The 24,467-nt window shown below is 42.6% G+C and overlaps 1 long non-coding RNA gene across 1 annotated transcript; it reads left to right on the forward strand.

Moving 5' to 3' along the window:
* Nucleotides 1-1,859: 1,859 nt before the first annotated feature.
* Nucleotides 1,860-22,807, forward strand: LOC106603474 (uncharacterized). The gene is made up of 6 exons (XR_001328419.3): nt 1,860-2,632; nt 19,260-19,327; nt 21,056-21,173; nt 21,466-21,550; nt 21,686-21,746; nt 21,873-22,807. It is a non-coding gene; the product is annotated as an uncharacterized LOC106603474 (long non-coding RNA).
* Nucleotides 22,808-24,467: the final 1,660 nt, after the last annotated feature.

The following is a 24,467-nucleotide window of genomic DNA, read 5'->3' on the forward strand; positions in this document are numbered from 1 at the left end:
ATTTTCAGATTACTAAAACAAGGTGAATATTTCTGACTAAAATATGACTACTAAGGGGACTGTACAAAAGATTTTGATTTGAGAGATTTTCAGTGATGAGCACACTTAATACTGTTCAGCAGTGGGAAGGATGCGGCACGCACAGCCTGCATCAGCTGGTGAGCTGTGGGGGAGCAAGCAATGAGTATGGGCAGACAGGCTCCGCCTCCGCTTATACACATTGTGCAAGTGGTTCTTGCTTCCCCATAGCTAACCAGTCACCACCAGCCTTCTAGTTAGCTACCCTTTGCCTGGTTAATAAACACAAGCAGCTTTATGAAATTTAAAAACAATAGCAGCATTGAGTTTATAGTGAAACAGTTGTCTAGCTATGTTTCTCTTCCCTGAGTATAGACTATTTTTCTGTCTTTGAATTTGTAGTTTCACTCAAACCTCCCACTTTTCCCACTACATTTCATACCCAGGTTCTGCAGCCAAGTCTCCATCTTTTTTTCCTTAGAGAAAACGGCTTGAGAGATTACTGTTAAAAAGATATGACCCATAATACCGGCACAGTTTTTTTTATTTCTATCGTGCATTGGTGGCCTGCATTTTACATTTCATAAAGCATATCGCAGGCTGTTCTAAAACTAGGATACTTGCAGACCGGACCGTTAATCATTTGTGACTAGTTTCACGAAACTAGGCGTATGTCGCACGGTACTTCACAGGAGCGTTTCATGTGCCTTAATAACCAACTTGTATTCCATCCATAAATACGAATAAAATTGTTCAATTACGAACTTAGTTGGTTCAGCTATGGAAAAAGACAGCCATGATTGGCTGAGATAATGGATGGGCTGGACATGCCGGGAGATGAGTTTCGATTGGTCTGCCATGTAGCCTACTTCTGTCTAAACTCAGCAAAAAAAGAAATATCCTCTCACTGTCAACTGCATTTGTTTTCAGCAAACTTAACGTGTAAATATTTGTATGAAAATAAGATTCAACAACTGAGACACAAATTGAACAAGTTCCACAGACATGTGACTAACAGAAATGGAATAATGTGTCCCTGAACAAAAGGGGGTTCAAAATCAAAAGTAACAGTCAGAATCTGGTGTGGCCACCAGCTGCATTAAGTACTGCAGTGCATCTCCGCTTCATGGACTGCACCAGATTTGCCAGTTCTTGCTGTAAGATATTACCGTACTCTTCCACTAAGGCACCTGCAAGTTCCCAGACATTTCTGGGGGGAATGGCCCTAGCCCTCACCCTCCGATCCAACAGGTCCCAGACGTGCTCAATGGGATTGAGATCCGGGCTCTTCGCTCGCCATGGCAGTACACTGACATTTCTGTCCTGTAGGAAATCACACACACAACGAGCAGTATGGCTGGAGGGTTATGTCTGGATGAGCCTGCGGGAAGGGTACCACATGAGGGAGGAGGATGTCTTCCCTGTAACGCACAGCGTTGAGATTGCTTGCAATGACGACAAGCTCAATTCGATGATGCTGTGACACACCGCCCCAGACCATGACGGACCCTCCACCTCCAAATCGATCCCGCTTCAGAGTACAGGCCTCAGTGTAACACTCATTCCTTCGACGATAAATGTGAATCCGACCATCACCCCTTGTGAGACAAAACCGCGACTCGTCAGTGAAGACCACTTTTTGCCAGTCCTGTCTGGTCCAGCGACGGTGGGTTTGTGCCCATAGGCGACATTGTTGCCTGTGATGTCTGGTGAGGACCTGCCTTACAACAGGCCTACAAGCCCTCAGTCCAGCCTCTCTCAGCCTATTGCAGACAGTCTGAGCACTGATGGAGGGATTGTGCGTTCCTGGTGTAACTCGGGCAGTTGTTGTTGACATCCTGTACCTGTCCCGCAGGTGTGATGTTCGGATGTGCCCATCCTGTGCAGGTGTTGTTACACGTGGTCTGCCACTGCGAGGACGATCAGCTGTCCATCCTGTCTCCCCGTAGCGCTGTCTTCAGCGTCTCACAGTACAGACATTTCAATTTATTGCCCTGGCCACATCTGCAGTCCTCATGCCTCCTTGCAGCATGCCTAAGGCACGTTCACGCAGATGAGCAGGAACCCTGGGCATCTTTCTTTAGGTGTTTTTCAGAGTCAGTAGAAAGGCCTCTTTAGTTTCCTAAATTGTCATAATTGTGACCTTAATTGCCTACCGTCTGTAAGCTGTTAGTTTCTTAACGATCGTTCCACAGGTGCATGTCCATTAATTGTTTATGGTTAATTGAACAAGAATGGGAAACGGTGTTTAAACCCTTTACAATGAAGATCTGTATAGTTATTTGGACTTTTAAGAATTATCTTTGAAAGACAGGGTCCTGAAAAAGGGACGTTTCTTTTTTTGCTGAGTTTATAACGTGAGCTGTTAAGTATGTGTTGACAGTCCTTTCTATCGTGCCGTTTTTGAAAGATTGAACATTTGCTGCTTTTCTTAACAACATTGATGCCCTGAATTTAGCAGGCGCTATCGACAGATCAGATGGAAAAAGTGATGGGCTACATTCTGCATAAGCCACGGTCAGTGTGAACCGGTCTGTGTGAACTGGAGTGACTTGACACAATGCTGGCCAGAAACAAAACAGAGTTAAATGGTTCTAGTCTGCCATGTATGCGGGTAAGAGTCTAGCTACATTTTCAGATAAGTTTCTAATTTTGTCAGAAAGTCGTTTTATTGCAAGTAAAAGCGTACGGTTAGCTAGCAAACGTTAGCTTTCTGGCTTGCTAACTAATGTTACATGTATGATCTGTGTAGTAATATTATTCGAATCAGAAATCCATTTGCATTGCTAGTTATAGCCTAATACAGGTATTCCCAAACTGGGGGTACACCAAATATTTTTTTATTTCTTCACATTTTCTTACTGTCCATTTATATTTTCCAACGGGGTTATACATTTGGGTGAGATTTTTTTTCTCGCCTGAGTAGCCTCGTTTCACTGCCAAAAATAAAATTAAACTATCTAGTGTTCAGCGAAATAACAACACGATGTCAAATACAGGTAGCCTAGTCAAATAATTAACATCCAATCACATGAACCGTTACTCTTTTGCGGGAATTCCACAAATGCTGTCCATATGCTGCTCATTCCGTTTGCTTGAAAATGGATAAATGGTTTAAAAAAAAGTAGGGCCCGCATCCATAGACACATACCAGCTCTACTGGTAGTACTACAGTACTACGCCTGCACCTGTCGACAAGTTGTTCTGCTTCCACGAGCACATCCAATGCTAGCATCAGTAATTCTACATTTGTTGTTAGCCCAGCTAGCATGGAAACTGACAGTTGTGAATCTGATGCAGCTGAAGAGCGACTGCCCCCTTACCCGGGAAAGCACCGAACAACAGACGGGGACGTTGGACCATCGAAGAGGCGCAAATATGATGAGAACTACATTGATTTGGGGTTCACTTATATTGGGAGTAGTGCCTTTTCTCAGCCACAGTGTATTATATGTGCAAAAGTACTATCTCACAATGAAACCTTCACTTTTGCGCAGACATTTAGAAACAAAACGTGCCAATTTAAAAAAATAAGCCAAGTGAGTTTTTTGAGTGAGAATGAAGACTACTTTTGAGTAGTAAGGCATGTATAAAAGCAACATATACCATTAATAAGAAGGGGCCAGAAGAGTCTTATTTTTTATTTCACTTTTATTTAACCAGGTAGGCTAGTTGAGAACAAGTTCTCATTTACAACTGCGACATGGCCAAGATAAAGCAAAGCAGTGCGACACAAAACAGAGTTACACATGGAATAAACAAGCGTAGTGTCAATAACACAATAGAAAAAAAGAAAGTCTATATATAGTGTGTGCAAATGGCGTGAGGAGGGAAAGCAATAAATAGGCCATAGTAGCAAGTAATTACAATTTAGCAAATTAACTGGAGTGATAGATGTGCAAGTAGAAATAGTGGTGTGCAAAACAGCAAAAAAGTAAATAAAAACAATATGGGGATGAGGACGGTAGATTGGATGGGCTATTGACAGATGGGCTATGTGCAGCGATCAGTTAGCTGCTCAGATAGCTGATGTTTAAAGTTAGTGAGGGAGATATGTCTCCTTCAGCGATTTTATTTATTCATTTTATATTTATTTATTTTTACAATTTGTTCCAGTCATTGGCAGCAGAGAACTAGAAGGAAAGGCGGCCAACTGAGGTGTTGGCTTTGGGGATGACCTGTGAGATATGCCTGCTGGAGCGCGTGCTACGAGTGGGTGTTGTTATCGTGACCAGTGAGCTGAGATAAGGCAGAGCTTTACCTAGCAAAGACTTATAGATGACCTGGAGCCAGTGGGTCTGGCGGCGAATATGTAGCGAGGGCTAGCCGGTTAGAGCATACAGGTCGCAGTGGTGGGTGGTATATGGGGCTTTGGTGACAGAACTGATGGCACTGTGATAGACTGCATTCAGTTTGCTGAGTAGAGTGTTGGAGGCTATTTTGTAAATGACATCGCCGAAGTCAAGGATCGGTAGGATAGTCAGTTTTACTAGGGTATGTTTGGCGGCATGAGTGAAGGAGGCTTTGTTGCAAAATAGGAAGCCGATTCTAGATTTCATTTTGGATTGGAGATGCTTAATGTGAGTCTGGAAGGAGAGTTTACAGTCTAGCCAGACACCTGGGTATTTGTAGATGTCCACATATTCTAAGTCAGAACCATCCAGAGTAGTGATGCTAGTAGAGCGGCCGGGTGCGGGCGGGCAACGAACGGTTGAAGAGCATGCATTTACTAGCGTTTAAGAGCAGTTGGAGGCCACGGAAGGACTGTTGTATGGCATTGAAGCTCGTTTGGAGGTTTAACACAGTGTCCAAAGAAGGGCCAGATGTATACAGAATGGTGTCATCTGCGTAGAGGTGGATCAGGGAATCACCCGTAGCAAGAGCGACATCGTTGATATATACAGAGAAAAGAGTCGGCCCGAGATTTGAACCCTGTGGTACCCCCATAGAGACTGCCAGATGTCCGGACAACAGGTCCTCCGATTTGACACACTGAACTCTGTCTGAGAAGTAGTTGGTGAACCAGGCGAGGCAGTCATTTGAGAAACAAGGCTGTTGAATCTGCCGATAAGAATACTGTGATTGACAGAGTCGAAAGCTTTTGCCAGGTCGCTGAAGTCTGCTGCGCAGTACAATCTTTTATCGATGGCGGTTAGGATATCGTTTAGAGGCTGCGGTGCACCCGTGACCAGCTTGAAAACTGGATTGCACAGCGTACGGTGGGATTCGAAATGGTCAGTGATCTGTTTTATTAACTTGGCTTTCAAAGACTTTAGAAAGGCAGGGCAGGATGGATATAGGTCTATAACAGTTTGGGTCTAGAGTGTCACCCCCTTTGAAGAAGGGGATGACCGAGGCAGCTTTCCAATCTTTAGGGATCTCGGAAAATACGAAAGAGAGGTTGAACAGACTGGTAATAGGGGTTGCAACAATGGCGGCGGATAATTTTAGAAAGAGAGGGTTCAGATTGTCTAGCCCAGCTGATTTGTAGGGGTCCAGGTTTTGCAGCTCTTTCAGAACATCTGCTATTTGGATTTGGGTGAAGGAGAAGCTGGGGAGGCTTGGGCAAGTAGCTGCTGTGGGTGCGGAGCTGTTGGCCGGGGTTTGGGTCGCCAGGAAGAAAGTATGGCCAGCAGTAGAGAAATGCTTATTGAAATTCTCAATTATCATAGATTTATCGGTGGTGACAGTGTTACCTTGCCTCAGTGCAGTGGGCAGCTGGGAGGAGGTGCTCTTATTCTCCATGGACTTCAGTGTCCCAAAACTTTTTAGAGTTAGAGCTACAGGATGCAAACTTCTGTTTGAAAAAGCTAGCTTTTGCTTTCCTGACTGACTGCTTGTAATTGGTTCCTGACTTCCCTGAACAGTTGCATATCGCGGGGACAATTCGATGCTATTGCAGTCCGCCACAGGATGTTTTTGTGCTGGTCGAGGGCAGTCAGGTCTGTAGTGAACCAAGGGCTATATCTGTTCCAAATTTTTTTTAAAGGGGCATGCTTATTTAAGATGGTGAGGAAATTACTTTTAAAGAACGACCAGTCTTCCTCGACTGACGGGATGAGGTCAATATCCTTCCAGGATACCCGGGCCAGGTTGATTAGAAAGGGCTGCTCGCGGAAGTGTTTTAGGGAGCGTTTGACAGTGATGAGGGGTGGTCGTTTGTCCGCGGACCCATAGCGGATGCAGGCAATGAGGCAGCGATCGCTGAGATCCTGATTGAAAACAGCAGATGTGTATTTGGAGGGCAAGTTGGTCAGGATAATATCTATGAGGGTGCCCATATTTACAGATTTAGGGTTGTACCTGGTGGGTTCCTTGATAATTTGTGTGAGATGGTGGGCATCTAGCTTAGATTGTAGGACTGCCGGGGTGTTAAGCATATCCCAGTTTAGGTCACCTAACAGAACGAACTCTGAAGATACGAGGGGCAATCAATTCACATATGGTGTCCAGGGCACAGCTGGGAGCTGAGGGGGGTCTATAACAGGTGGCAACAGTGAGAGACTTATTTCTGGAGAGATTCATTTTTAAAATTAGAAGCTCGAACTGTTTGGGCATAGACCTGGAAGTATGACAGAACTTTGCAAGCTATGTCTGCAGTAGATTGCAACTCCACATGGTGAGCTACCGAGTGACTAGGACAGACAAGCCCCATACTATTGTGGAGGACTAAATTATTCCTGCTGCCGCGGATATGGCTGGGACAATGCTGGGGGAAAAGGCCAACAAAATCTATACAGACAATACCTTCATCAAACAACACTGTTTCACGATGCATCAGTGACACGGTAGGAGATGTTTTGAAACAATTACTGCTTTGCATACAAGCCAGTGAATTCTATGCATTACAGCTGGATGAGTCAACAGACGTGGCGGGCCTGGCACAGCTCCTGGTATATGTCTGTTATCCTCTCTAGGGTAGGTGGGACGAAATCGTCCCACCTACTCAACAGCCAGTGGAATCCCGTGGCACGTTATTCAAATACCTTAGAAATGCTATTACTTCAATTTCTCAAACATATGACTATTTTACACCATTTTAAAGACAAGACTCTCGTTAATCTAACCACACTGTCCGATTTCAAAAAGGCTTTACAACAAAAGCAAAACATTAGATTATGTCAGCAGAGTACCCAGCCAGAAATAATCAGACACCCATTTTTCAAGCTAGCATATAATGTCACATAAACCCAAACCACAGCTAAATGCAGCACTAACCTTTGATGATCTTCATCAGATGACAATCCTAGGACATTATGTTAAACAATACATGCATGTTTTGTTCAATCAAGTTCATATTTATATCAAAAACCAGCTTTTTACATTAGCATGTGACGTTCAGAACTAGCATACCCACCGCAAACTTCCGGTGAATTTACTAAATTACTCACGATAAACATTCACAAAAAACATAATTATTTTAAGAATTATAGATACAGAACTCCTTTATGCAATCGCTATGTCCGAATTTAAAATAGCTTTTCGGTGAAAGCACATTTTGCAATATTCTGAGTAGATAGCCCAGCCATCACAGGCTAGCTATTTAGACACCCACCAAGTTTAGCCCTCACCAAAGTCAGATTTACTATAAGAAAAATTGGATTACCTTTGCTGTTCTTCGTCAGAATGCACTCCCAGGACTTCTACTTCAATAACAAATGTTGGTTTGGTTCAAAATAATCCATAGTTATGTTCAAATATCGTCTGTTTTGTTCGTGCGTTCAAGACACTATCCGAAGGGTGACGCGCCCGACGCGTTTCGTGACAAAAAAATTCTAAATATTCCATTACCGTACTTCGAAGCATGTCAACCGCTGTTTAAAATCAATTTTTATGCTATTTTTCTCCTAAAAAAGCGATAATATTCCGACCGGGAAACCCTGTTTACGTTCAAAGACAGAGAAAATAAAAACATGGTGTCGCCTCGTGCACCATGTCTCATTGTCCTCTGCTCGACCACCATCCAAATGCGCTAATGTTTTTCAGCCAGGGGCTGCAAAGACATCATTCAGCTTTTTGCCGCCTTCTGAGAGCCTATGGGAGCCGTAGGAAGTGTCACGTTACAGCAGAGATCCTCAGTCTTCAATAAAGAGAATGTAGAAGCCCAAGAAATGGTCAGACAGGCCACTTCCTGTAAGGAATCTTCTCAGGTTTTTGCCTGCCATATGAGTTCTGTTATACTCACAGACACCATTCAAACAGTTTTAGAAACTTTAGGGTGTTTTCTATCCAAAGCCAATAATTATATGCATATTCTAGTTTCTGGGCAGTAGTAATAACCAGATTAAATCGGGTACGTTTTTTATCCGGCCGTGCAAATACTGCCCCCTACCCTAGAGAGGTTAAATTTATGGGGGGTCAATTAATGAAGACATCCTCTTCTGGAAACCCGGACAACAGGAGAGGATATTTTTTAAGTACTGGACAGCTTTGTGACATCAAATTGACTTTGGTGGTCAAGATGTGTTGGTATCTGTACTGATGGCGCAAAAGCCATGACAGGGAGACATAGTGAAGTGGTAACGCACGTGCAAGCAGTTGCTCCCGACGCCACTTGGGTACACTGCAGCATCCACCGAGAGGCTCTTGCTGCCAAACTAATGCCTGACAGCTTGAACAATGTTTTGGACACTACAGTGAAAATGGTTAACTTTGTTAAAGCAAGGCCCCTGAACTCTCATGTATTTTCTGCACTATGCAATGATATGGGCAGCGACCATGTAACGCGTTTACAACATATAGAAGTGCGCTGGTTATCAAGGTGTAAAGTATTGACTTGTTTTTTTTAATTGAGAGCTTAAAGTTTTCTTTACTGACCATAATTTTCACTTGTCTGACTCCTTGCATGATGATGAGTTTCCCACATGACTGGCCTATCTGGGTGATGTTTTTTCTCGCCTGAATGATCTGAATCTAGGATTACAGGGACTCTCTGCAACTATATTCAATGTGCGGGACAATATTGAGGCTATGGTTAAGAAGTTAGAGCTCTTCTCTGTCTGCATTAACAAAAACAACACACAGGTCTTTTCATCATTGTATGATTTTTTTTTGTGTGCAAATGAACTCATGCTTACGGACAATGTCAAATGTGATATAGCGATGCACATGAGTGAGTTGGGTGCGCAATTATGTAGGTACTTTTCCAAAACAGATGACACAAACAACTGGATTCGTTATCCCTTTCATCCCCCGCCTCCAGTCCACTTACCGATATCTGAACAAGAGGGACTTATCGAAATTGCAACAAGCGATTCTATGAAAATGTTATTTAATCAGAGCTACTGCCAGATTTCTGCGCTCAGAGTAGGGCTGCGCTCAGAGTATCCTGCCTTGGCAAATCGTGCTGTTAAGACAGTGATGCGCTCTGCAACCACGTACCTATGTGAGAGTGGATTCTCGGCCCTCACTAGCATGAAAACTAAATACAGACACAGACTATGTGTGGAAAATGATTTAATACTGAGACTCTCTCCAATACAACCCAACATTGCAGAGTTATGTGCATCCTTTCAAGCACACTTCTCATTAACCTGTGGTGAGTTATTCACAATTTTGAGCTTCTACTTTTAAAAATCCACCTTTCCAGAAACAAGTCTCTCACTGTTGCCGCTTGCTATAGACCACCTTCTGCCCCCAGCTGTGCCCTGGACACCATATGTGAATTAATTGCCCCCCATCTATCTTCAAAGTTCGTGCTGTTACGTGACCTAAACTGGGACATGCTTAATACCCCGGCCATCCTACAATCTAAGCTTGATGCCCTCAATCTCACACAAATGATCAATGAACATACCAGGTACAACCCAAATCTGTAAACACAGGCACGCTCATCAATATCATCCTAACCAACCTGCCCTCCAAATACACCTCTGCTGTCTTCAACCAGGATCTCAGCGATCACTGCCTCATTGCTTGCATCCGTAATGGGTCAGCGGTCAAACGACCACCCCTCATCACTGTCAAACACTCCCTAAAACACTTCAGAGAGCAGGCCATTCTAACCAACATGGCCCAGGTATCCTGGAAGGATATTGTCCTCATTCCGTCTGTAGAAGATGCCTGGTTATTCTTTAAAAGGACTTTCCTCACAATCTTAAATATGCGTGCCCCATTCAATAAAATTAGGACCAGGAACAGATATAGCCTGTGGTTCACTCCAGACCTGACTGCCCTTGACCAGCACAAAAACATCCTGTGGCGTACTGCATTAGTATCGAATAGCCCCCGAGATATGCAACTTTTCAGGGAAGTTAGGAACCAATATGCACAGGCAGTTAAGAAAGCTAAGGCTAGCTTTTTCAAGCAGAACTTTGCATCCTGCAGCAAAAACTCCAAAAAGTTCTGGGACACTGTGAAGTCCATGGAGAATAAGAGCACCTCCTCCCAGCTGCCCACTGCACTGAGGCTAGGAAACACTGTCACCAACGATAAATCCATGATAATTGAGAATTCCAATAAGCATTTTTCTACGGGTGGCCATGCTTTCCAACTGGCCACCCCTACCCTGGTCAACAGCCCTGCACCCCCCCACAGCAACTTGCCCAAGCCTCCCCCATTTCTCCTTCACCCAAATCCAGATAGCTGATGTTTTGAAAGAGCTACAAAATCTGGACCCCTACAAATCAGCAGGGCTAGACAATCTGGACCCTCTCTTTCTAAAATGATCAGCAAAAATTGCTGCAACCCCTATTACTTGCCTGTTCAACCTCTCTTTCTTATCGTCTGAGATCCCCAAAGATTGGAAAGCTGCTGCGGTCATCCCCCTCTTCAAAGGGGGAGACACTCTAGACCCAAACTGCTACAGACCTATATCTATCCTACCCTGCCATTTTAAAGTTTTCGAAAGCCAGTTAACAAACAGATAACCGACCATTTCGAATCCCACCACCCCTTCTCTGCTATGCAATCTGGTCATGGGTGCACCTCAGCCACACTCAAATTCCTAAACAATATCCTAACCTCCATCGCTAAGAGACAATACTGTGCAGCTGTATTCATAGACCTGGCCAAGGCTTTCGACTCTGTCAATCACCACATTCTTATTGGCAGACTCAACAGTCTTGGTTTCTCAAATGACTGCCTTGCCTGGTTCACCAACTACTTCGCAAACAGAGTTCAGTGTGTAAAATTGGAGGGCCTGTTGTCCGGAACTCTGGCAGTCTCTATAGGGGTACCACAGGGTTCAATTCTCGGGCCGACTCTTTTCTCTGTATATATCAACGATGTCGCTCTTGCTACGGGTGATGCCCTGATCCACCTCTACACAGACGACACCATTCTGTATACATCTGGCCCTTCTTTGGACACTGTGTTAACAAACCTCCAAACGGGCTTCAATGCCATACAACACTGCTTCCGTGGCCTCGAACTGCTCTTAAACGCTAGCAAAACCAAATGCATGCTTTTCAACCGATCGCTGCCCACACCCGCCCACCCGACTAGCATCACTACTCTGGACGGTTCTGACCTCGAATATGTGGACAACTACAAATACCTAGGTGTCTGGCTAGACTGTAAACTCTACTTTCAGACTCACATCAAACATCTCCAATCCAAAATCAAATCTAGAATCGGCTTCCTATTTTGCAACAAAGCCTCCTTCACTCACGCCGCCAAACCTACCCTAGTAAAACTGACTGACTATCTTACCGATCCTCGACTTCGGCGATGTCATCTACAAAATAGCTTCCAATACTCTACTCAGCAAATTGGATGCAGTCTATCACAGTGCCATCCGTTTTGTTACCAAAGCGAGGTAATGCTCCGCCTTATCTCAGCTCACTAGTCACGATAACAACACCCACCCGTAGCACGCGCTCCAGCAGGTATATCTCACTGGTCATCCCCAAAGCCAACACCTCCTTTGGCCGCCTTTCCTTCCAGTTCTCTGCTGTCAGTGACTGGAACGAATTGAAAAAAAAAAATTACAAAAATAAAAAAATATATATATTTAAAAAAAAACTAAATAAAAAATAAATCGCTGGAGACTTACATTTCCCTCACTAACTTTAAACATCAGCTATCTGAGCAGCTAACCGATCGCTGCAGCTGTACATAGTCCATCTGTAAATAGCCCACCCAATCTACCTACTTCATCCCCATATTGTTTTTATTTACTTTGCTGCTCTTTTGCACACCAGTATCACTACTTACACACCATCATCTGCTCATCTATCACTCCAGTGTTAATCTGCTAAATTGTAATTACTTTCCTACTATGGCCTATTTATTGCCATACCTCCTCATGCCATTTGCACACACTGTATATAGACTTTCTTTTTTTCTATTGTGTTATTGACTGTACGCTTGTTTATTCCATGTAACTCTGTGTTGTTGTTTGTGTCGCACTGCTTTGCTTTATCTTGGCCATGTCGCAGTTTTAAATCTTTATTTTAACAGGGAAAACAGACTGAGACCTGGATCTCTTTTACGGCTGTGCCCTGTGTAAACATGTTGACATGTACAGTTTTAGGCATACAGACAAGAACATTTCAAACATACAAAACAAAGACACAATTCAACAGAAACAATCACAGACAACATCATATTGATCCTCCATAACATTTTTAAAATGGGCAAGGGACACCAGAGTGTCTAACTTAAGTTGGATCTGCAGTTTGTTCCATAAATAAGGCGCAAAGGAACTAAAGGCAGTCCTACCCAACTCTGTCGGGACCGCAGGAGTCTCTAATGTAATCCACATCTGTGATCTGGTTTTAAAATGTGTAAATATAGTGGAAATTAATGATGATATATATGGAGGTAGTTTTAAAAGAAGCGCTTTATAAATAAACAAGAGCATGTTGCTCTCGCCTCACAGATAGAGAGGCCCAACCCACATGTTGATATAGGATACAGTGATGAGTTTTGTAACTATCACCCGTGATAAACCTGAGTGCACAATGGTAAATAGCATCCAGTGGTTTTAATGTGTTTGCCGATGCATGCATATAGATAATATCACCATAATCTAAAACGGACATAAAAGTAGCCTGCACAATTTGTTTTCTATTTACAAAGGACAGACGAGCTCTGTTTCTGTAAAGGAACCCTATCTTGAATTTGAGCTTTTTTCCCAATTCAGTAACATGTTTTTTAAAAGAAAGCCTATCATCTAACCATACCCCTAAATATTTATATGCAAAGACCTGTTTGATTTGAGTACCATCCAAGCTAGTGATTACAAAAGTGTTTCTAACTGAGAGTTTAGACCTAGAAAAAAAACATGACATTTGTTTTCTTAGCGTTTAAAACAAGTTTAAGCTGTAAAAGAGACCCCTGTAGTATCCTAAAATCAGACTCCAACTGCATTAAAGCTTGGTCCGCTGTTGGAGCAATAGAGTACATCACTGTGTCATCTGCATATAAATGGAATTTACAATATCTGACATCATCACCAATGTTGTTTATATAAAGTGAGAACAATAGTGGGCCAATTATTGAACCCTGAGGGACCCCTTTAAGTAACTGTAAGGAGTCAGACTTGACCCCGTCGACCATGACGGCCTGAGTTCTATCTTTAAGATAGTCATAAAACCATCGGCAGGCATCAGTGCCCACTCCTATAGATGACAGCTTACTCAAAAGGATAGCATGGTCTACAGTGTCAAATCTACAAACAACGCAGCACAGTGCTTTCTATCATCTAAGGCATTTGCAATATCATTTACAACATGCATAGTGGCCGATGTGGTACTGTGTTTAGATCTAAAACCAGATTGATTGGTGCTAAGAATACTGTTAGCAGAAAGAAAAGACTGTAACTGTTTGTTGACTATAGATTCTAGGATCTTTGCCAGACAAGGGAGCCTAGAGATGGGTCGATAGTTATCCAAATCACTACCGTCACCTCCCTTATGTAATGGCAGAACAAAAGCTGCTTTCCACACCTTAGGGATAATTCCTGTGCTTAATGTTAGATTAAAAATGTGTGTCACTGAACCAGCAATGATAGGTGCAGCACACTTAAGTAAGAACGGGTCTAAATTGTCAGCGCCTAAGGATTTCTTAGTATCAATAGCACACAGGGCAGCTAGAACCTCTGCTTCGGTTATTTTCTGGAAACTAAAAACAGTGTTACCATTTTTCAGAGTAACGGTTGAAAAGCAAGACGAAAAATCAACTAACTGGCCAGTGCCACAATGGCCACTTTTCCTTTCAAATAAAAAACCAGCAGAGATGAAATGCTTATTAAAAGCATCACAAATATCATTTTTTTCACTTAGGATACAGGAATCTGAGGTAATTTGCTTAGGAAGAGAAACAGCAGAATTCCCCCGTTTCAGTGAATTAACGGTTTTCCAGAATTTTGCAGGATCTCCTGCAGAATCTGTCATAGCATTAAGGAAGTAATTTAATTTTGCCTTTTTGACAGCTGCAGTACATTTATTTCTCAATTGCCTAAAAAACAGCCAATCAGCTGGAGTACCCGTTTTCCTCGCCAAGGCCCAGGCCCGATTCTTTTGCAGGAAAAGACCTGACAATTCAGGAGAGAACCAAGAACTGGTTTGGTTTCTTACTCTGTGATTCTTAAGCGGGGCATGTTTATCAGACATAGAGGTAACAATAGAAGAGAAAAAAGCAAGGGCTAAAACCGGGTCCAGAAAACAGCAAGTGGATAAAAACTCAGAGTGATATAAGTCAAGGGTAAAAGCTTGCTGTGAGAAATGTTTATAATTTCTCTTAGAGATTATACAGGGATCAGAGTGTTTCAGCCTGGTATCTCTAATACAAGCAATAGGGCAGTGGTCACTGATATCATTTGCAAAAACCCCACTGGCTGTGTATTTATGGGGGGTATTTGTTAGAATAATGTCTAGTAGAGTAGATTTTACTGGGTTCTTAAAGTTGGGACGGGTTGGTTTAGTTATCAGCTGAGTTAGATTTAGCTCAGTACAAATGTCTTTTAATTTATCGGATACTGGTGAAAGCCAATCCAGGTTAAAATCTCCCAAAATCAGTAATTCAGAGTTTGCATAATTAGACAGTATATCAGATAATTTGCATAGAGTACAGGGAGGAGCTGGGGGGGGGGGGGGGGCGATATACCCCTCCTAGAGTTAAACGAGCATTATTACCAAGTACCAAATTTAAAACTAGACATTCATATTGCTTTGGGACAGAGGTTGATATGGACACAGAAACATTTAAGCAGCATTTTACATAAATCGCGATACCACCACCTCTACCAACTCTATCAGCTCTATAAATATTGTACCCAATCAACTGAACATCTGAATCAGGCACAGAATCACACAGCCACGATTCAGATACAACCAATACGTCAACATTTGATTATTGACATTTTGGTCTCACAAAGTCCAACTTTTGTATCAGGCTTCTAGCATTCAAATGAATTATTCCAATGCCATTGCTACAGGAATTCATATCAGATGGAGTATCCAAGGTAGCACCTGAAGCTGCACTGGATGAGCAATAAACCATTTTCGAGCTATTGACAGAGCTCAATTTTATGGGGACAAGATTACTACTAACAATACCTCTCTGCATGTGAGTAGTATTCGCAATACGGTGATTGGACAATAATCTAGGAATTGCAGAAAGGTTGTTAACTGTAGTTTGTTCCATATTTGCAATTGAGGGACTAATTAATGAAACTGGGAGAGGAGCATTGAACGTAGTCTGATAGGGGAGCGTACAATCCCAAAAGTCAACCCCCGAAAATACACAACGTCAGGTATCAAAGGCTCTACATGAGGCAAGAGTAAGAGACATGTTGGTGGAGAGGATGCTGGAGCCATACCTGTTAAGATGTAAATTGTCCCGAAGAAATAGACCTGGTCGGTCTGTAAAAGCTGCAAAGTTATCCACAAATGGAATTCCCATCGTGCAGCAGTATCCCTTAAACCAGGTGTGTAATTGGCGTATACGACTAAAAACCATATCCGTGTAGCGTGGGGATGGAAATTGACCGGAAACAACGCACTGCTTCCCAGATTCCAGCAGCGTATTTATCAATGTTTTAAAATCGTCTCTCAATTTCTCTGACTGCTGGAGTTTAATGTCATTAGACCCAACCTGGACAATGACAGTTGAAGCGGCGGAGTGCTTGCTAATAAGTAGCGGTAGCATGGAATTTAGGTCAGGGATCCTAGCGCCAGGGTAGCAGAAGGTCTCAGCTTTCCGGATGGAAACGTTTCGGACCATGGATGAACCCACCACGAGAACGGAAGGACTACAGATGGGTTTACTGGGTAAATGACAGGGCCTCTCCCGGGTGATCTGCCTCCTAGCAGGTTGAGGGGGGCTAGCAGCTGAGTCTGACGACCTAGCAGTGGGCAAGGAGCGCAGATGAGTATGCTTGGGCACTTCCACCTGAGAGTGAGACGGCAGCAGTAGAGATGTAGCGGAGGGACCCTGTACAGTATGATTGGAATGCACTTCCAGGTCTTCCAGGACCTCGAATCTTCTCCCCAATTGTAGCATCTCCGAAACATTTGATGGATTCCGTTTCCTGGAGTGCTTTACTCCCCGGACAGCAATCCAGGCATCCTGAGGCGGAGCAGAAGGGGTGGAACAGACCAGGCCCTTTGGTTAAGTTCCTAGCCTGGGCCATGGCTTGTTTAAGGGAACCGAATGGAGTTTCTCCTTTACAGGCTCCCCAAAAGTTGAGGTGCCGAGCCAGGGGCAGGTGACGTCGTCGATTTTGGAGGTGGTTTGTGCAACCATGGAGTCCAGGAGTTCTTCGTCCTCCTTGATCTGGCGCAAGACAGATACTCTCCCCTCCAGCTCAGCGACTCTCTGGCTCAGATACTGGCAGGTGGTACATCCAGGGGTGAGCGAAGCCATGAGAGACAGGTGGTTTTGGGCCCGGAGGCTAGCAGTTAGCAGTTTGTTTTTAGTCTAAAGCCAGCTTTAAAATAAATCCTCAAATAACATTATAAAAATGGAAGTGTAGTAAAATAAAACGGCTAGAGCTGCCGCTTTCAATTGTTCTCTGCTTCCAATTCTTAGAATAGCCTAATTGACTTTCCAAGTGGCACAGCGGTCTAACGATGTGTGCTAAGGTGTGGAGAGTGTTGCAGTACCAGTCAAAGGTTTGGACACACACGGAGTTGTAAATGATAACTTGTTCTCAACTAGTTTACCTGGTTAAATAAAGGTGAAATAAAATTTTAAAAAATGCTGTGGTAGCCATGCTGGTTAAGTGTTCCTTGAATTCTAAATAAATCACTGACAGTGTCACCAGCAAATTACCCCCACACCATCACACCTCCTCTATGCGTCACGGGGGGAAACACACATGTGGAGATAATCCGTTCACCTACTCTGCGTCTCACAAAGACATGGCGGTTGGAAATAAAAATCTCACATTTGGACTCATCAGACCATAGGACAGATTTCCACGGTCTAATGTCCATTGCTCGTGTTTCTTGGCCCAAGCAAGTCTCTTCTTCTTATTGGTGTCCTTTTGTAGTGGTTTCTTTGCAGCAACTTGAGCATGAAGGCCTGACTCATGCAGTCTCCTCTGAACAGTTGATGTTGAGATGTGTCTATTACTTGAAGTCTGTGAAGCATTTATTTGGGCTGCAGTTTGAGGCTGGTAACTCTAATGAACTTATTCTCTGCAGCAGAGGTAACTCTGGGTCGTCCTTTCCTGTGGCGATCCTCGCCAGTTTCATCATTGCGCTTAATGTTTTTTGCGACTGCACTTGAAGAAACGTTCAAAGTTCTTGACATTTTTTCCGGATTGACTGACCTTCATGTCTTAAAGTAATGATGGACTGTTGTTTCTCTTTGCTTATTTGAGCTGTTCTTACTATAATATGGACTTGGTCTTTTACCTAGTGTCACGACTTCCGCCGAAGTTGGTGCCTCTCCTTGTTCGTGCGGCGGTCATCGTCACCGGCTTTCTAGCTACCACCGATCCACGTTTCTTTTTCCATTTGTTATGTCTTGATTGTTCACACCTGGTTCCCATCTCGTTATGATTATTTTCCTTATTTAACCCTCTGGTTCTCATTATGTTTTGTACGTGATTGTTTGCTTGTCATCGTGTTAGTTGTTTTGTGTCAGGATTATTTATCCCTGCGTGGATTTTGACTTATGAGTTTCTTCGAGAGTAAAGTACGTTATTTTACTCAGTTCTGTGTCCTGCGCTTGACTCTATCCTCACCTCCACATAACTGACACTGACACCTAGCTATCTTCTGTATACCAACCCTACCTTGTCACATAACTTTTAACAAGGCACACCTGTTAATTGAAATGCATTCCAGGAGACTACCTCATGAAGCAGGTTGAGAGAATGCCAAGAGTGTGCAAAGCTGTCATCAAGGCAAAGGGTGGCTACTTTGAAAAATCTCAAATATATTTTGATTTGTTTAACACTTTTTGGTTACGACATGATTCCATATGTGTTATTTCATAGTTTTGATGTCTTCACTATTATTCTACAATAAAGAAAATAGTAAAAATAAAGACAAAGTCTTCAATGAGATGGTGTGTCCAAACCTTTGACTGGTACTGTATATATATATATATATATAAGGAAGTGAAGTTATGGCCTAACCCCAGAGAGATAGAGATATGCTGGTGGACTGCTATGACACCAACATGTCAGATGGCAACTGCTATACAGATATAGACGTACAGGAGGGTAATTCGTAAATGTTCCATCCTCATATTTTTTGGAAAGCTAAGCATCATATTGTTAGATTATATAAGTAACTGTGGTAGGCCTGAAACAGTCATCCTCACCTCAAGTTCAACTGTCGGAGTCGGTTGGAGCGCCGGGGTGCACTGACTTCATATCATAGACCTGCAGTAGCTAAAGCTTAATAATATCACACCATACCAAACCTTCAGAAACGTTTCTGAACTTTGTTAGGGTCATAACAAAAGCAGAAGAGCAAATGTAAACCAGGGTAAAAACACACTACCCTCCCCTGTGCCGCCCCAACAACCACACAGCACTCCCCTATTTTGGACCACCCTTTGAAGTAGGGAATGGCGGTGAGATTTGAAGAAAATACAAATATATTATGTTAAAGGCTGCCGGATTTACAGCTCTTTCCAAACTTTGGAACAATTTGGAGGAGGGCACAGCTTTCTTCCCAGTCCCCATTGCACTTCATATTTCTACCACACAGTGGTGCACAGCATACGCCAAACAGCATCCCTACTGTAGGCTACATTTTGGCTATAATGTAGCCTACAAGAGATCACAGTATGGTATTCAGCATTGTCCTCAAAGACATTTCTCTTTTCTCTCATAGAAAATGCAATCACCGGCCTGGATCTCTTGGAAGTCAGCGATTCAATGATAAGTGAGTTAGGATATGAGGTAGGCTATAACTTTTCAGACATCCCTTCAAAAAGATTTCATGTTTTTCGATTTCTATTTAACGCACATAAGGAATAGTTGTTGTAAAGTTCTGCAAGCCTTTGGTGGGCTTGAATGGGAAACCAAACAATCATATAGTCTACTACTGGGGGTAGGATAATATTGTTCAGTGGGAAATGAAACCGTCTACGTTGGCCTACTTTCATATCACATAATGAGTGAGGTGTGTTATGTCCTTTGTTGAATGAGCTAATGAATCTTGACTCTTGACAGTGATGCTTTTGCAGTCAGTTTGTCTGCGATGGGTGACACTCCTCTATGTTACTGTCTAATCATGCGTTATAGCTTCCACGAGTCATTACATGTCATTTCTACAAGCCATGACACCCACCATCACAGACTGTTCTGAAATCGTTACTGTAGTTCCTGAAACATTCTTTTGTTATAGTTTTATTTTGATCTCTGAGAAATTCCGCTAATTGACCTAAATCGGCCCTTTTTGTTTTATAGGATTCACATAATATTCAACAAATAAAGTACATCTGTACCCAACATCCGATTTGGACCAAACCTCTTCCTACCTTTGAGTAATGGGGAATCCAATAAAATGGTCAAAAGCCACCCATGGACCACCCACACCCCACACCTATCCCACCCCAACAACCATTCTTTCTCATTGACCCCCACTGTAAAAGAGCCAACTTCCTTGTAGATTTTTTTGTCATACAGAAATAACAAAACATGCCAAAAAGCTGCCGTGTTGTTAATTGTACATGTAACCAGGTCAAGAATCTAGACCTACATTTCTCAAAACTCTAACTTAGGGAAATAGAGCTTGCGAGAAGAGCCTTATGGCTTCAGGTTATTTGGCATGGAAAATGGCTACCTGTTTGTAACTCCACTCACAAATTTTAGCTGTATAGTTCATTTGTTGGTTTTGCTGGTCAAATCAAATCATTTAAGAAAATGTAATATCTAACAATTTCACAACATACACCCAATACACACACATCTAAGTAAAGGAATGGAATTAAGAATATATAAATATATGGACGGGCAATGTCAGTGGCATAGACTAAGATACAGTAGAATAGAATCGACTACAGTATATGAGATGAGTAATGCAAAATATGTAAACATTATTAAAGTGACTAGTGTTCCATTTATTAAAGTGGCCAGTGATTTCAAGTCTATGTATATAAGCAGCAGCCTCTAATGTGCTAGTGATGGCCATATAACAGTGTGATGGCCTTGAGATAGAAGCTGTTTTTCAGTCTCTCGGTCCCAGCTTTGATGCACCTGTACTGATCGTGCTTTCTGGATGATAGCAGGGTGAACAGGCAGTGGCTCGGGTGGTTGTTGTCCTTGATGATCTGTTTGACCTTCCTGTGACATCGCGGGCTGTAGGTGTCCTGGAGGGCAGGTGGTGGTCTTGGCTAGTTTATTGTTCTGGTCGGTAGCTAGCTAGCACTCACTCACATGGCTGCTAGCACCTTCATGAAAAGGGGTATGAGGGAAACCCTACAATATTACGTTTTTCTAAGTAGTGAGAATGCTCAGGAGCAGGAAATGTAGAACATTTTTGACATGTTGTATTTTTCTTAAATGTAGTTTTGTAATTGATGAAAACAAGCAGAAAACAAGAAGATTGAGTTTGAAAAAGGTGAAATTTTTGTGTGAGACAAAAGGGTAACCTAGCGAGGTAACCACAGGTTGTTTTCCCCACAGGCGGGCGGGTCGTGATGATCTATCTAATACCGACTGGGACTCATTCCAGCATGACGATGCAAGAGGACGATGGTTGAACTTGCTTACCAATAAGCACATAATTTTTTTATTTATTAAGGTAAGCAAAGTTGATTAATAAATTCAAACATATGAAGCCAAAGTCATATGATAAACTATAGCTAGGCTAGATAGGTAACGTTTTATTAGAATTTGAACACTGTTTGTAAGCTAGCTAGCTAGCTAGCTAACTTTGCTAGCAAGCTAGCTTGACAGGAAAAAGCTAGATTAATTAACCACTTTACCAGATAGTTCGCTAACTCTTACAAACATACGTAATTTTTCTATTATGGAATAGAGCTACAGACCCAGCCTGTCATTGTCAATGAGATAATTGTTACTTTTTATTTTAGTATTTCAGTGTGGAGTCTATGTTGAGGTGAGGGGACTGTTTCATGAAGCCATTAGAAGACTGTTGCTGACCTCTTTTGAATGCAGGTGATGGGCAGAGAGCTGACTGAGAGGAAGTTTGTATCTAAATTATTTATAATAAATTGTGTAATTAGTCTTGGTGAGTCAATAGCCTAGTTAATCATTACATTACTTTTAACACGCTCTCTATGTTTTGTTCAGTCTGGCAGTAACCTAACGATCAGAGGCAAAGCATCTCTTTCCCTGCTGCTGACAACTGGATGTAAGTTGTTCTTATAATTTACATCATAATAATTATGCATAGCATTTTGTCTTCATTTTGGCAGATTAACTCATGCTTATTTCTGAAGATTAACTCATGTTTTTGCTCCTTTTTTCTTCTCCTCAGGAACCAGTCAGGCAACAAACCATACTGTACTGTTCCATAAAGAAGTCAGCCTTAGTTGGTATCAAGATTGACGTGGGCCATCATTCAAACAATGAGATGCCTCCCCAGCCACCAGTGCATATTTCCAAAATATTTTTGCATATAATGACAATAAAATCTGTCCTTCATTTAATTGTTTATTATATTATATTCTTAGCTAAAAATATTACTATTTATTAGTGGTAACCATAATGTAACCATATGTCACGTATACGCCGGGAGTCAGGAAGCAGGTGCAGAAGGTGAGTTTGATAATGAAGAATGCAGATAAATAAAATATGAGAAGCGTACAGACCGTAAATGAAAACAAACCAATACTGCCTGATGACTGAGGCTACTGAGGGCTAAAGGGAAGGTAATCAAGGGGAAGGTAATCAAGGTGATGATGAGGTCCAGGTGTGCGTAATGACGATTGCCAGGGGTGGTGGTTAGTAGACCGGCAACATCGAGCAGGAGTAGGCGTGACAGTACCAGGAGTAGCAGGTTCCTGGTGGAGAGCCAGACGGAACACGGGAGCCTTACTGCGGTGGGTTCACCTGCTCCTTCTGGCGGTGGACGGCACGCTGGATCCTCACGTGGGCAGCGTTCCAAACCTCCTCTGTGCACCGAAACCACTTGTCCACTGCAGGGGCCTCGGTCTGGCCACGGGGCCAAGGCCAGCTGATGCCCCAGGACGCAATGGAAAGAAGTCAGCCCAGTGGAGGAGTGACGAAGTGAGTTCTGGGCGTACTCCGCTTTCACAAGGCAATTCAGAGAAACAGATAGTAATTTTGGTGCGCATAGAAAGGAGTCGTGTGTGTGCCGCGGCGACTTTTCACAATAAACAAACCGGCTCATTATGTTCAGAACCACCCAGGGTATGATGCCTTGTCCTCTTGTAACTGTACATTGTTCCCCCCCCCCCCCCCCCCACTCACTCAGTCCGGCTTTAAACATACTCTTGGAAGTTGTAATAGTAGAATACACAAGGTGCAATTTCGAAATAGGGTAGTGCATCATCAGTTCCTCTTGTCATGTTAGTCATTGCATGCCTTAGAGAGCTATTTATAACTTGTCAGAAATGTCCAGATCAACTAACCCATGTCCAGCTGATGTATTTTTTTTTATTTTTTTATCCCATTTATATTGTTGTAATTTGAGTCACTCAAATATTACATTAATACACATTAGACATGGCAAAATTTATAGAATTTCAAGAAAATTAGATTTAAAACTGCAACATTTTCTTTGAAACCCATGACAAAATTTGAAGAATTCCAGGACATAAGTTTTAAAACTGCAAAATTCTCTCCACCAACCAGGACACTACATTACAGTAGAGTAGAGGGGCGGCAGGTAGCCTAGCAGTGAGAGCGTTGGGCCAGTAACCGAAAGGTCACTGATTCGAATACCCGAGCCGACAAGGTGATAAATCTGTCAATGTGCCCTTGAGCAAGGCATTTAACCCTACTCTACTTCTGGGCTCTGTAGTATCGAGATTGGAATGTGACTGTTGAACACAGAGAGACACTTGGACATCAAAAGGTTGAATAATTGAACAGTATTTCTGTATTCCAAGCAGTTGGAGTGGTCCATGGAAACAAAATGTAACGGCCGTCGTAGGAAGTGGACCAAAATGCAGCGGGTACGTGAATACTCATATTTACTTTATTACGAACACCACACAAAAACAACAAAACGAAACCACGAATGACAGCTAACAGTTCTGCAGGCTAAACATAGCAGTGCACGAATACAACTTCCCACAAAGGGACACGTGAAACAGGGCTACCTAAGTATGACTCTCAATCAGCAACAACGATGTACAGCTGTTCCTGATTGAGAGCCATACCAGGCCAACACAAAGAAATACACAACATAGAAAACCATAGAAATACAAAACAAGAACATTACCCAAAAACCCCGGAACTCATAAATCAAACACCCCTCTTACATAAATACATATCCCATTAAACCCCGAACCACATAAGACAAATACCCCCTGCCACGTCCTGACCAAACTACAATAATCAATAACCCCTTATACTGGTCAGGACGTGACACTTAAGGAACAGTCATGTAGCGTTTGTTTCATTTGGTGACCTCATGAAGGACAGGAGACAAACATGACTGTTTCTTTGTTTGTATACACGTCTCAATTATGGGATTTGCATCTGAATGTTGTATAAAATAAATGATTGAGTATAGGAATACTTTTGGAATGATAACAATGTGATCTTAGTCTTCTAAATGTTTTTCATAGTAACATAGGATCAGTCAGTGGCCACGCCCCGGTGAGCACAGATATTACACGGCGTCATGGAACGCCCCCTTTTCTACTAAGTATAAAACCCACTTCCGACAAAATTTACATTAGACCAGAAAACATGGGAGCTGTCGCTACATGTTGAAATGATTGGCAACTCTACCAAAGGACAGGACCAGAAAACACGGAATATGTCACTACATGTGGAAATGGTTGGCAACTCTACAAAGGACAAGGCCAGAGAATGGGGAGATCATTCCCACGTTGAAATGGCTACGAAATCTACAAACTAAAGAACAATTATTCAAGCT

This window comes from Salmo salar, chromosome 04 (genome assembly GCF_965601325.2).
Source record: "Salmo salar chromosome 04, fSalSal1, whole genome shotgun sequence".
In the NCBI taxonomy this organism is placed as follows: Eukaryota; Metazoa; Chordata; class Actinopteri; order Salmoniformes; family Salmonidae; genus Salmo; species Salmo salar.